Raw genomic sequence first — 15,552 nt, 5'->3', positions numbered from 1 at the left:
GTTATACATAAACAAATATTAAATATAATTTAATAATTAAAATATAACTATTTAAACTAAAATTAATATAAAATGACAATAACAATTATCTAATTTGTATTTAATTTTATAAAAAAAATAAAGTTATAATATAATTATAAATTATATCACATTATTAATTACTGGTTGAAAAATTCTAAATATTAATGAAATAGTCAATTCTACTTTAATAAATCATGACTTTATATATTCATCGTTATCTTAACCTAATTTTAGTAATATTAAATAAATTCGTCGTTATCTTAACATAATTTTAGTAATATTAAATATATTCATCGTTATCTCAACATAATTTTAGTAATTTTTTAATATATAATTTTTAAAGTAGCAATATTTTTAATTATTTTTTAAAATAAAATATTAATGAACAATATTTAAATGACTTATCTATAATTTGATACAAAATATTTAATATTATTAAAATAAAATTTTACAAATAAACAAAAATAAATTTTATATTATAAAATATTAAAAAATGTAAGTTAAATATATTATAATATTAAACAATATAACAAATTAGCCATAGAGTGATTTGTTTATAAAAGGACACAGCCCAAAGGAAAACTTCACAACAGTAGTGATTGAACCCTAAATAACATTTTCTTTTACTCCCTGGCCGTCTTCTCTCTCAAATTTTTTAATGAACCAGTTATGCCAAGATTCAAATACGAAGTAGCTGCTAAAGAAGTTGATATCTATGAAGGTTTATATAGAACTATAGGGTTTTGGGTGTATTCAGGTAAGTTTTCATCCAATTATTAGTTTTATTAGAACACTTATTTGGTTGATTTCTTAATAATTTTTTCATTCTTTTGTTAATGAAGGTCCATTAACAAACCCTAGCTTGGTTGGTCATGGCCCATAGAATGTCATCGGTGCTCATGCTCGTAGAGAAGGGTGATGATGATAGAATCAAAAATATTAACCTTGAAAATGATGGAGTCCGACGAAACTCCTACTAGGAAAGTAAGTAGAAATAAGTTGACCTTGTGTTCGTCTAATGAAATGTCACCAAAGATATGGGGAAAATTCCCGGAAGACCTCTTTGAAGTCGTTGAGGCAAGATTACCTATCGTCGCTCTGACAATGTTCGTTAGCTTCAGCCGTTATCAGGCTAATGAATACCGAGATACAATGTTGAACAATCTCCTTCGCATCGTCAGCGATCTTGTCATGTGGCGACACCACATGCCACATGATTCTAGCCACATTCGCCGCCGTTATGAATATTATTATATATATGTATAAAAAGAGACTAATTATAATTAGGATATTCAATAGTTTTTATTTTTAAATAGTAATTTACTTGATCTTGTTATTATAGTAGATGTTGTTTTCCAATTTATTTCAACTAATTTTGTATAATAGTTAAAATATTATATTATAATGTTTTTTTCTTGTTATATATATACATATATATATATATATATTTTAAATATTGTAGGCTTTGATGATTATAGAAAAAGATAAATACAAAATACATATTAGCTATAAAGAAAAATATTAAAACAAGAAATAAAAAGATGAAGAGAAAATGATATAAAATGTTTCAAAACTGATGATTTGCTTGAATTTTTCAATAGACTCCTTCTGACAAATAAAACCTTAAAAAAATTGTTTTAAAATTTATAAAATTTATAATTTAAATATAAAATAATTAAAATTGTATGTACATCGCATTCAAGAGATTCAAACACTTATCAGTGATATATTTTTGTGATTAGAAATTTTGTTTATAATAAATCAAAACTCACTTTAATCTATTCACCAATTATTAAACCAAAATTAAACTCAAATCATTGTATCAAATTAAAATCTAGCAATTATTAAAATCATCAAATGTATTAAAGACCGAATTTCAACTGTGTAATTATATAATTATTTTTTAAAATTATGTATCATTTGTTTAAAAGTTGTAATTTGGCGGTATAGATATAATGATATAAGACATTTAGCTCATATATACTAACTTCGACTTTTAGAATGGATTCGGATATCTGACTATTTTTCAGTATCTCTTGCTATATTATAGTTCACTTCTACTCGTACTTAATTCTATCTATGAACTATGATAGACCTAGATACATGTTTAAGAACATATCATGTATGATTTCATTGTCATATGTTAGAATTATGCTTCAATTTTATAAGTATACCTAAATTTTAACTTATTATCTTAGTGTATAATCGTTGGGTACTTAAATAATTAACAACCATTTTGTAGTAGAGACCATATTTTAAACGGGCACGTGGGGCATAACATTGAGATCATTTATCACGTGTAATCAAGAATCGGATTCCAAAAACTTCTGTATATTTCTTCCTAGTTTCTCAATGAGAAAATTAGGTAACAACTCTCGATAAAATCAGACGAAGAGGTAGTAAAATATCTATGCAGACTGATTTTAGGAAGAAACATAAATACTCAATACATTTTTATCGTGTCGTGTATCAATAAAATCAAAGAACATAAACATTTAATACATCATCATATTCATCCTTTTAACTTCTTCAAATCATTTTTAAGATATTTCTAAAGTTATTAATTTAATCTCACCTAATCTCAAATAAAAGAAAATTAAAAAAGAAGAAATTTAAAAGAAAATAAAGGTCATTTAACAACATTATTTGGAAGAAAGAAAAAAGTAAATGTCATTTATAACATTATTTGGAAAATGTAAAAAATCACAAATGTCGTTTCAAAAATTTCACGAGTTCGATTCAATTTTGAAGTTCTTTAAGTTGAATCAGAGTCATGATTCAATCTTGAAGTTCTTTAAAATCACAAATAACATTTGATTTTTTCCTCGTATGAAAATCCGAGAGATAATAGATAATCTCTCGGAAATTTCTTTTGGGAGAATACCAAAGGTTTTCAAATAACTTTCGGTTTTGCACTCGAGGGAAAACCAAAAGTTGTTTGAAAACCTTTAGGTATTGTCCCAAGAGAAATTTCCAAGAGAATATTTATTATCTCTTAGTATTGTCCCTGAAAATGGCTCAAAGAGGTCGTCTGTTTTTTACGCAACCAAAACATGTTCGGCCAAATCAAAACATATACAATATCATTCATAAACAAAAAGATCATTATAATTCTAAAATTATGAACCAAATTCTGTTATCAGCCAAACCACTTGTTATTAGCAAAACCAAAACGTTTACAATTGTTCAAACAACTACAATGTACTAACTAGCTAGGGGATTTGATATTGCTTCATTCGAAATTCAATTTGTTGTTCATTTCATCCATTCTTTGCGCCATTTCCCTCTATTTTTGTGCCCTTTATGCCTCTATTTCTCTCTCCCTTTGCAACCTTTTCTGCCTCCCTTTACGCCTTTTCCGCCTCCCTTTGCGCCCATTCTGCCCCCTTTACGTATTTTTTGCATGCTCGTTTATCCACAATGCATTGCTCCATTGTTATATGATAGACTTTTTTAGTCATCCCTCTTGTTCAATTGATTTACAATATTAGTTTAAGAGAGAATGATAGGGATACTTCGAGTCTCATTTAACCACATTAGTGTGTAAGACAAATTCAGTTATCATATTCATGTCTTCTCGATCATTATGTTGGTCAAGGAATTTTTTGTCTAGACAACATTAATGTCCTAATCCCGAATTAGAAAAGACTGTCACGGATTCATCTTTAAATGTAGTATTTCGAATGTCGTGTGATGCGAGACTTAGATCAAATGGTGCACAATCATTTATGGTCCAATATATGAATTCTAATAATTCGGATGTGATGTGGTATATAACTTAGACCAAGATGATGCTCATTCTTATGGATTTGAATGTAATGTAGTATGGGTATTACATAAAGATGATACTCATACTTTCCTCCAATTCTAAAACTCATTCTGACTTGTTACATAAGACTCTATGGATCTAGATATACTTTGGTAGGCGTCTTACACCAAGATGATGCTCATTTATCTTCCAAATTTGGCATATCGAATTGGTATGTTGCATGAGGCTATAAGAATCAATAAAGAGGGGAAGAAGAAATGCGTGCATCGTTCACAAATAAAATGATAAAATTTATTATCATATATGAATTTATGTGTTCCTAAAGGAAATATGTGCCCTTTTTTCAAATTCTGGTTTTATTAACAAGGTTTGTGTATAAGAAGTATGGAAATTAATAATTAGTAGGTTACATCATTAGAAACTTACAACTATTCACCCCTCTTTTCCTCACTTTACATTTGAAATCAAGCATTTGTAAAAATAAGTGTAAAGAAAAACTTGTATTCAACACAATTACAAAGGGAAAATAGATATAAATCTAAGTCCTAATAGGAGTTGATGTCTTCTTTACACTTTTGGTGCGCTGCCCCTTCATGTAAGGTTCAATTATGAGCATCAAAGTTCTTCATATGAGTTCACCATAACCCTAACCCTAAATCCCAAAATAACCCTAACCTTAATTCCAAGCACGGAGTAGAATTTGAATATCTGCTGGAACTGGAATTTACCATTTTTTAAACTCACTATAATTGAAAGCATTATAATTAGATAATTCATTTACGTTTTTAGCTTTTATTCAGAATGTTAAGACTTCAAAATCATTCTAGGCCTGTCTAGAATGATCTTTTAAACTCGTGGTTTTTTCCCGTTTTTGAGAATTTTTAATAAAATGACGCTAAGTCATTTTTTCCAAAACAAAACCCACCATAACCTAACTCTAAACCAATCATCCACCCTAACCCTAATCCTAAACCGATTGTCCACCCTAATCCCAAACTAACCATCCACACTAACACCCTAACCCTAATCCTTAATCGGTCGTCTTCCCTAACCCTAATCTTAAATTGGCCGTCCACCCTAACCCACAACCCACTTATTCTACAGCTCAAACTCTTTTTGACCTAGATATCAACCGATATAACTTTTCCCAATATCCTACACGAGAAGACGTAAGAATAACATGTCATCTAACATACATCGTAACCCAAATCCAAACTCACTCAATTCCTCCCACTTCAATCATATCTTCACCCAAAACCACCTAACTACATTCCCCACATTTTTTTTCACCGCACTACCCCTTCCATATTGAATCCCCAAAACTAACTAGTCTAGTGCAAGAAACAACACCCGATATTAATAATTCTCAAAAATACACTAACGACGAATCTGAAGGGGAATTTGATGATATGATGAGTTTCGTAAATATTGTTCACATTGAACCACCAATATCCTTTATTCTCTAATAGACCTCTCATAATACTAATATCATGCCCTTATGTTTTCACCCAATCATCAATGCCAACATCTTTAACCTCCAAGTTTGGTAAGCCAATCAACCATCTCATCATCATCGACTTCTTTTACCTCACTTCTTTGGTCATCCAACAATCTCATTCACATATTTAACCACAAATATTATTTATTCTCCACAATGGACCTCTCATTACTACTCTTGTGATCACATTTCGAGTATTTTTGTACCTTAACCATCTTATATCATTACCGCAACCACTTTTACCCTAACTTAGGAAAACCAACTACCAATCTAATCGGACATCTCATATCGTGACTTCGGTCAATCAAGCATCCCATTCACATATTCAACCACCAATATTATTTGTATCCGGATGAATATCTCATATTAGTAATCTTGTGATATTACTTCAAGCATTTTGCACCCCAACTATAGACATTCATTTTGTACTCCCGTATTTTATCATTTATATTTTTTTAAATTCTAAGCCTAGTGTTATACAAAATTCATATACGGGCACATTGTACATTGAGCAATTATTTTAGAGTCCTTGAGGTGTTAATTAGATTTTTTAAAAGACTTGATTTCGGATGTTAATAAAATAATATGACAATTGTCTAAATTAAAATAGTTTGAGCTAATATTATACTTAATTATTTAAGATAATTTTTAATTAGATTTTAATTAGAAATTATTTTAAGTCTTAATAGAAAAAAATAATAAATAGTTAGTTTATAAGTTAATTTTAACAAATTAATTTGAATGAAGTAGGTGGATAGGGAAATGAATCAATAAGTACATGCATGAGTTATGTAACCAAAATAAAGAGAGATTTGGTAAGAAAGTGGAGTATTCTTTGCGGCTTTCATCCGAGAATCCGGTTCGCTTATCGCCTTTTTTTCCTCTATTCACTCCTCCTTGATCTTATTCATTCCTACCATACGGGGGTGACTTAGGCGCTAGGGTGCCGAACTGGATTACTTTAGCTTCCTTAGGATCTCATTCCTTTATCCCGGAATAAAGAAAGGCCAAGGGAGACCGGGGAACGCTATGCACCATCACCTACTAAAGCATCTCCATGCGGTTGAGATGTACACCACCTCAGTAGAGATTGGTTTAGGACTTCATTGTCTGATCCGTATGCTCAAGATGGGCCAACTCCGCTCTTGGGAGCTTCGTGGCCGCAACAAAAACAACTGATGGTTGACTAGGTCTTTATATCTATTAGACTAAATAATTATTTTAGGAGTCAATTTTTAGTCAATTAGAAGTGAAAAGTATATTTGGGTATAAAACTAAGTCTTTATTCTATTTTATTGCAATAATCTAATTATTTAGTTTTGATAAAATTCTTTTAAAATTAATTTTTGACTAAGTCTTTCTTTGCTTTTAATTAATTTTTTAGTTATGATTATTTTATAATAAATTAATTGATTAGCATTTTTTCAATTTTGTAGGATTGATGAATCAAAAGGGTGAATTTGAAAAACACAAATATATAGTTGGAAGATCAGACCGAGAGCCCGGCCAAAGTCCGACCAAGGATCCAAGGAGGGCTGCAATCAATTCCAAAATTTGGTCAAGTTGAAGTCAAAAGAGGTCCATGTGACGTTAAAAGCTGAGGGAAATTTGAATTTTGAAAAAAAAAAATCAAATTGCTTAAGTTGTCAACCAAAAACTTAGACCATGGTCAATCAAGGGTATAAGTCGTTAGCCAGCAACTTAGACATGGTCAATCAAGACTTGGCCAAGCAATAACCAAGGAGTAAATGTGCTTGGACTTGGATTTACTACAAATATCCCCACCCTTGTTTAGGTCAATAGACACTTAATTTAACTTTATTTTTTCCTCTTCTTCAAGCAAAAACACATAGCCTCCATCTTTAGGTTTCTACCCCTTCCAAAGCTGAAACTCCATCTTGTTAGTGAGGTCTAAATTTGGTTTTGGATTTCAATTCAATTGGAGCTTTTAAGATTCCAAGACAATATGTAAGGATCTTGATCTCCCTCTTCTTTGTAATTCAATTTTAAATTAAAATTGCATGTGTGGGTTGCTCTCTTTATTGTTGTATGATTTTATTATCTTTAGATTTTTTTAGTTGATGATTATTGTTTTTATTTTATATTACATGGTTCTTTGATTTATTTACTCATGTATGTAAACGACATGTTAATCGCAGTCAAGAAAATGTCGGAGATTCAAAAGCTAAAAGACCTTCTCAGTTCTGAGTTTGATATGAAAGATCTAGGTGGAGCACGAAAAATTCTAGACATTAAGTTGAACAAATAGTCGTCTGTTTAACAAGATAGTATGAGAACTAGAAATTCAAATAGGCAAGTGTTAAGACTTATGATCTGAGTGAGTTTGTGTAGCGTCTATACAAATCAAAGTCTTCTAGTAGAATCCTTCTGGAAACGGAAGAAGGGGTGACGTATGAGTTTTTATATCTGAGCATCCATAAAATCTTGAGTTCTCTTTTCATTGCTCCATTCATTCTTATATCTGCCGCTTCAAATCCTGCAAGTATTTTCCGCACTTGAAACCGTTCAAGATCTTGTTACGATTTGTCCAAGAATATAAACAGATTTGCAATCCTTAATAGGATTAAAATCGCATTCAAGCAAAAAATAGAACAACAGTATTCAACCCCCCCTTCTACTGTTGTCTTCGATCCTAACAATTTGGCTATCATAAAATTTATTTATACATTTATTTTCTTTAGTTAGTAGTCCGGGGGTACTAAATAATGATAGATTTAAATTATATATATAATTGTAAAAAATTATTTAAAAGGGTACCTACGATTGCGTTGATATAAAATTGTGTAAAAACCCTAAAAATATTGAAAATGTGTTAGAATTTAAAAATAAATTCAAAACGAGGTCTTAGCCAAAATGTTGGTATAATATATATCCCGAAAATATTTAAATATCATTTTCTAACCTTCCGAGAAGATTTGAAAATGGATTCGAGTTTCAAAATTATAAAATCAATTTTGGATTTTAAAAATTGGAACCAAACAGGTCTCTAGGACCAAAGTCCTAGGGTCTGGATCTGGTTTGGTCGAATTAGGTTTGGACGGGCTCGTTCTAAACTGGGATGGTCTAGATTAGGGCTCGGGTCGCTTGGTCAAGGAACCGGAGAGCTCGGTCCTAGGTTCGGGAGGCTCGGTCACGAACACGAACTACTCGGTCCTAGACCTGGGTGGCTCGGTCCCATGTCAAATTTACGGGTCTGATGCTTTGGTCCTAGGGTTAAGAAGTTCTTAGTCCTAGGGTTAGAGAATGTATGGTCCTAGGTTAGAAACACCAATCCTAGGCTAAAGGGAGTACTCAGTCCTAGGTTAGAAAATCCAGTCCTAATCTTCGGTCCTAGCTTAAGAGCATCGGTTGTGATCCTCGGTCAATCTCAAGAACATCGGTCCTAGGTCAAAAAACTCGGTCTAGGTTCCTCGGTCCTAGGTCAATTTTTTCGGTCTTAGGTATTGGTTAGGACCGAGGATTCTCAATCCTGTTTATCGGTCCCAGTCCCACAAGACTCAGTCCTCAAGAACCGAGTGTTCTTGAATTGGTCAAAAGTTCCAGGTCTTATAACTTTTGATACAGATCATGGAATCATGATATGTAAGTTACAGTTAGTTCATATAATTATGGGAAACAAAAGTTCTAACTCTAATCACGAACAATCAACCTCTACAAAGATCAATTTCTAAAAAAATGTTTTTAAGTCAAATTTTGGGAATTTTCGAATTAGGCCATTTATAAAAATAATAATTTAAATATATACATCAAATTTATTATTTTGTTCAAGGAATTTTCATGTCTCAAGAGGTTAACTTAAGTGGTAGAGTAAAGAAAATTTTATTTTTGATAGATCTGATAAGAGTGTTGGTTTATTGAAAAAATTGAACATCAAACAAGTAGACACCAATATATATAAGTCATGTGAAATGAAAAGTGATGTTTAATAGGCATAGATGTTGTCATCTTCGATCTTTATTGAGTTGCATAGATGTAAATGTCACCACCTTCGATCCTTAGCGGTTGTTCATAGCCGTAGATGTCATCATCTTCTCTCTTTATCTATGGTTGCATAACAGCATATGTTTTCATCTTACATCTTTAGTTGTGGTTTCATATATGTAGTTGTCGTCATCTCCGATTTTTAGTAATGGTTGCATAGTCGTAGATGTCGCCACCCTCGATCATTAGCATTAATGGAATAATTGTTGATGTCACATCTTCAATCTTTAACATTAGTTGCATAGTTGCAATGTCATCATCTTCTATCTTTAACCCATTGTTACATAACCCTAGAAGCTAGGGACGTACGTACGCTTGGGCTGAGGGTGCTTAAGCAGTTCTGGCCTTGCGATTTGGGCTGCCCCAGCCTCGGGTAAAAAAAAATCGAAAATATTGTTGCCTTAAGTCTATTTTAAAAATGGATTAAAAGAATATCTTTAAATGAAATATGAACCCACGATCAACTAAACATTTTATATACTTATCTTTCACCACTAAGTTGCAACATTTTTTTGTTTAAAATTATAACAAATTTAATAAAAATATCTTATTAATTTTAATAATTGGGCTGCCCTAGCCTAAGGGTTTGCTGGGCTTACCTCAGGACCGGCTCTGGGCTTAAGCCCACCCCAAATTTTTATTTATTTTTATATATAAAGCATCAATTATGGAAAAAACATATTAATAGAATGTATTAAAAATTTTGATAGAGGGAGACTTAATTATTATAAGAGTTTTCAGTGGAAGTTTGTTTGATTTTTGTTTTAGCTGAGATTTATATGAAAAGTTTTGTTTTTAAATTAGTTTTTAAAAATTTATTAATTATTTTACCTTTTAAATACATATAAAATGATAAGATTAAATTTTTTTAAATATATAAAATATAAAAATAAAATAAAATATATTAAATAAAGAGTATCTTACTATTTAATGGATAAAAGAAATAATGAGATAAATAAGTAAAATGTGAAAAATATTAAATTTAGGGTAAAATTTTCGAAAAAATCAAACTCGGATATATTTTGATTATTATTAATATATATATATATATATATAATATATATATATATATAAGTTTAATTATTTAGATATAGTTTATTTTAGGTACTTATCTTAAAGGGTGTTTATTAATTTTATGTCTAAACAATATTTATAATAAATAACTAATTTTAAAAAAATAATTAACATCGTCTATATACTTAAAAACATATACTAATATTTTAATAATAATAACAATATTTTACTACGGCTATACATTGATATTTTTAAATCTCATATTTTTCTTAATTTTTTTTAGTTAATTCAACCAAAAAAAATATTATTTAATTTTATTTTAAGTCCACACTACCTATATTTTCTGGGTCGTCACTACAGGGGCGGATCCATGTACATATCTACCTGGGCTGTAGCCCGGATAGCCTAAAATACTTTGTATGTATTTTACAATAACGACGGTATTTTCCCGTCGTTATTTACAAGTTTCTTGTCTCTAAAGAATAATATTCACATTAAAACTTTATATTATTATAAGTTAGCCCGGATAGATTTTGTATAAAAAAAATTAGCCCGGATAGTTTTAAAATCCTGACTCCGCCCGTACGTCATTAGGAGAAGCCATCTTCAACATTTTAACTGTTGTTATATAGCCATATATGTTGTCATCTTAGATTTTTAGGGCTCAGCCCAACCCAAAAAAATTGTTGGCTAGTTATGCCTGCATAACAATAATGTCATCATTTTCAATTTTTTATATATTGTTGAATGAGTGTAAATGTCATCATTCTTTTTATTTTATGTTGTTATATATGGGTAGATGTGGTCATATTCATCTTTATTGGTGGTTTATAAAAATAAATGAATTTTGATAATAAATGAAATCTTATTGTTGGTATATTATTGTAATTATATAAATTTATTATAATTATTCTTAATTAATTTTATGTAATTGTAATAAAGTTATTTTTTATAATCAGATTATATTAAATAATTAATATTATTTACTATTTATATTATAGTTTAATAAAATAATAATAATTTAATTTTATAATGACATTATATAATTTAAAGATTAAAAAAACTTGTATATAAAGAGTTCTTATTTTATTTATTTTTCTAATTCAGGAAACTATTAGGGCGCCTCAAAGCCTCAAAGTAATGACTTAAAATTTTAATTTAATAATTTTTTTCAAAATTTAATTCATGATATTTGTTAATTTAGGCACGGATATTATTATTTTAAAAAAAGTTTTAATAAGTTATTTTTTTTTTTCATTTTTAGCATGAAGTATAAAAAATTATATTAGTTGTGTATATTATATATATATATAGTTTTTGAATAAAAAGTCATTTTTTTCTCAATTAAAATGATGATATAAATTTAAATGTTTTGTTACTTTTTAATTTTAATTTTATTACATATTTTTTAATGATATTATTTATAGTATTATTAAATAATTTTAATTTTCATAATTTAAATAATTTATGAAATTTAGATTTAATAATAAAATAAAAATAAATATTTTATTCTTGGTTAAGATATGCATATTTTAATTAATATCAATATATTACTTAAAAATAAATAAATACTATTATTTACTAATTAACTTATAATTTAATAACAATAATAATGAAAAGGAAAATATTTGTAAGAGCTAATTATATCATTTGGATCAATCATCTATCAAAATATAGTTTTTAGTAGATTGGCATCTTAAGAGTTCTATCAACATAATACATTTTCATCACTTAAGAGGTAACTAATATTTGTGCTTACCATTCATTTTATGGAATAATTTTAATTAATTTAAGAAAAAAAATATAAATATTACTATGTAATAATTATTAAATGATTTTAAACTAAAATTTTATGAGTTATTTACGTAATTATAGATTTTATGTATAAATGTTAATTAAAAATTGAAAAATTATTATTAGAGTAAAAATTATTATTTATGTTTCATATTTATAAAAAAACATACATTATTCTTTTTTTGGTGTTTCATATATGTTTCATATATATATATATATATATATATATATATATATATATATATATATATATATATATATATATATATATATATATATATATATATATATATATATATATATATATATATATTCTTAACTTAATTATATTAATTTTTATAATTCTTTGTAACAATAATAATTACTCTTTGAAAAATAAGTTATTAAAGTAATTTGAAATAATGTGTTATTTGTTATACATAAAAAAAATATTAAATATAATTTAATCATTAAAATATAACTATTTAAACTAAAATTAATATAAAATGAAAATAACAATTATCTAATTTGTATTTAATTTTATAAAAAAATAAAGTAACAATATAATTATAAATTATATCACATTATTAATTATTGGTTGAAAAATTCAAAATATTAGTGGAATAGTCAATTCTACTTTAATAAATCATGACTTTATATATTCGTGGTTATCTCAACATAATTTTAGTAATATTAAATATATTCGTCGTTATCTCAACATAATTTTAGTAATTTTTTAATATATAAATTTTAAAGTAGAAATATTTTTAATTATTTTTTAAAATAAAATATTAATGAACAATATTTTAATGACTTATCTATAATTTGATACAAAATATTTATTATTATTAAAATAAAATTTTACAAATAAACAAAAATAAATTTTATATTATAAAATATTAAAAATGTAAGATAAATATATTATAATATTAAATAATATAACAAATTAGCCATAGAGTGATTTGTTTATAAAAGGACACAGCCCAAAGGAAAACTTCACAGTAGTGATTGAACCCTAAATAACATTTTCTTTTACTCCCTGGCCGTCTGCTCTCTCAAATTTTTTAATGAACCAGTTATGCCAAGATTCAAATACGAAGTAGCTGCTAAAGAAGTTGATATCTATGAAGGTTTATATAGAGCTATTGGCTTGGGGGTGTATTCAGGTATGTTTTCATCCAATCATTAGTTTTATCTACACTCATTTTGTTGATTTTTTAATAAGTTTTTCATTCTCTTGTTAATGAAGGTCCATTAACAAATTTAAAGGAGTTAATTTGGGCTGAAGAAGGACCATTGAAGCTCAAAGATCTCCTGAAATCTAGGTTGATTTTAGGGATTGTCTCTAGATTATCTTCTGATCAAAGGTAATTAATTATAGTATTGTTTTTTTAATATATTATAATAAACAATTGACTTAATCCATCACTGTTGGAGAAAAAGAGGTAAAGTTTTGCTACAACTTTTGTTGTTTTAAGATTATTTTAATTTGAACCAACTCTCTGTTGTTGTTGTTGTTTAGGTCGTCATCTAGATTACCTGGACCTGGACCTGCTCCATAAGCAGCATTAGGGTCACTTGAACGGTGAAGAATTGGCCCTTCCTCTTTTTCCATTCATAACATTCAACCGTCCAAGCGACCCAACAACATTGTGGGCCTGCAAAACCACATGGCCCATTGGGCCTAGAATCAGTCCAAAAGTCATGACTGGTTGACGGCCATTCCCAATGACTCTATCTCACAATAACGGAAGATGTAAAGGGAAAGTGTGTTAACATAGTCATCAAACCCTAGCTTGGTTGGACATGGACCGCAGACACAATGTTGAACAATCTACTTCGCATCGTCAGCAATTTTGTCATGTGGGGGCACTACACGCTGCATGATCCTCACCACATTCGCCACCGTTATGAATATTATATATATATATATATATAATGTTTATAAGAAGAGACTTGTAAAATTGGGATATTCAATAGTTTTATTTTTAAAACGCTCATTTATCTTGTTATTATTGTATATGTTGTTTTTCATTTATTTTAACTAATTTTGTATAATAGTTAAAATGTTTGATTATAATGTTTTCTTCTTGTTTTATATATATTTCAAAAAAATACTGTAGGCTTTGATGATTATAGAAAAAGATAAATACAAAATACATATTAGTTATAAAGAAAAATATTAAAACAAGAAATAAAAAGATGAAAAGAAAATAATACAAAATGTTTAAAAAATGACGATTTGCTTGAATTTTTCAATAGACTCCTGAAAAATAAAACCTTAAAGAAAAATGTTTTCAAATTTATAAAAATAATAATTCAAATATAAATAATTAAAATTGTATGTACATCGCATTCAAGAGATTCAAACAGTTGTTTGAGGATGCACATGTTTATCAGTGATATAATGTTGTGATTAAAAATTTATGTTTAGAAGTTTTTTAAAATTAAAATCAAGCTAAGTAGTTTTTATAACATACTTCATTAATATTAAATCGAAACTCACTTTAATCCATTCACCAATTATTAAACCAAAATTAAACTCAAACCATTCTATCAAAATAAAATCTAGCAATTATTCAAGCCTTTCAAATGTATAAGACGATATTTCAACTCTATGCAATTATATAATTATTTTTTAAATTATGTATCATTTGTTTTAAAAGTTGTAATGTGGCGGTACAGACCTAAGATAATTAGTTCATATATATATATATGTGCTAGCTTCTATTTTTAGAATGGATTTGGATATCTAACTATTTTTCACCTTCTCTTACTATATTATATTCACCTCTACTCTTACTCGATTCTATTTATGAACTATGATTGACCTACATACATGTTTAAGAACATATGAGACATGATCTCTTAGTCACATGTTAGAATTAGACTTCAATCTTAGAAGTATGCCTAGGTTTTAACTTATTATTTTAATGTAAAATCATTGTGTACTTAAATAAATAACAACAATTTTGTAATAGAGACAGTATTTTATACGAGTAAGTGGGGCATAGCATTGAATCATTTACCACGTTTAATCGAGAATTGGACTCCGAAAACTCCTGTATATTTTTTCATAGTTTCTCAATAAGAAAATTAGGTGACAACTCTCGATACAATCAGACGAAGAGCTATTAAAAGATCTATGCGGACTGATTTTAAGAACAAGCGTAAATACTCATTACATTTTCATCGTGTCGTGTATCAATCAAATCAAATAAAAGAATAATTTTTCCCTTTTATTGTGGAACAAATGAATAGGTCACTAATTCATTCTAAAGTTTTCTCTTTTTTCTCCTTTTTTTCTTTTAAAATTCTATTTTTCTCTAGAGATCTAATTTCGAAAATCCCTAACTTTCCCCCAAAACTTTCCCACTCAATTGTGTTGTACGTGATTGTAATCCTGAAAAACCATCGAGTTTTAAGTTCTGCGGAAAAGCTCGAGGTTCGAGAAATTTCAACATCGATTTGTGTG

This window comes from Impatiens glandulifera, chromosome 1 (assembly GCF_907164915.1).
Source record: "Impatiens glandulifera chromosome 1, dImpGla2.1, whole genome shotgun sequence".
In the NCBI taxonomy this organism is placed as follows: domain Eukaryota; kingdom Viridiplantae; phylum Streptophyta; class Magnoliopsida; order Ericales; family Balsaminaceae; genus Impatiens; species Impatiens glandulifera.
The sequence above is the reverse complement of the archived record's forward strand: the minus strand, read 5'-3'. Positions refer to the sequence as shown.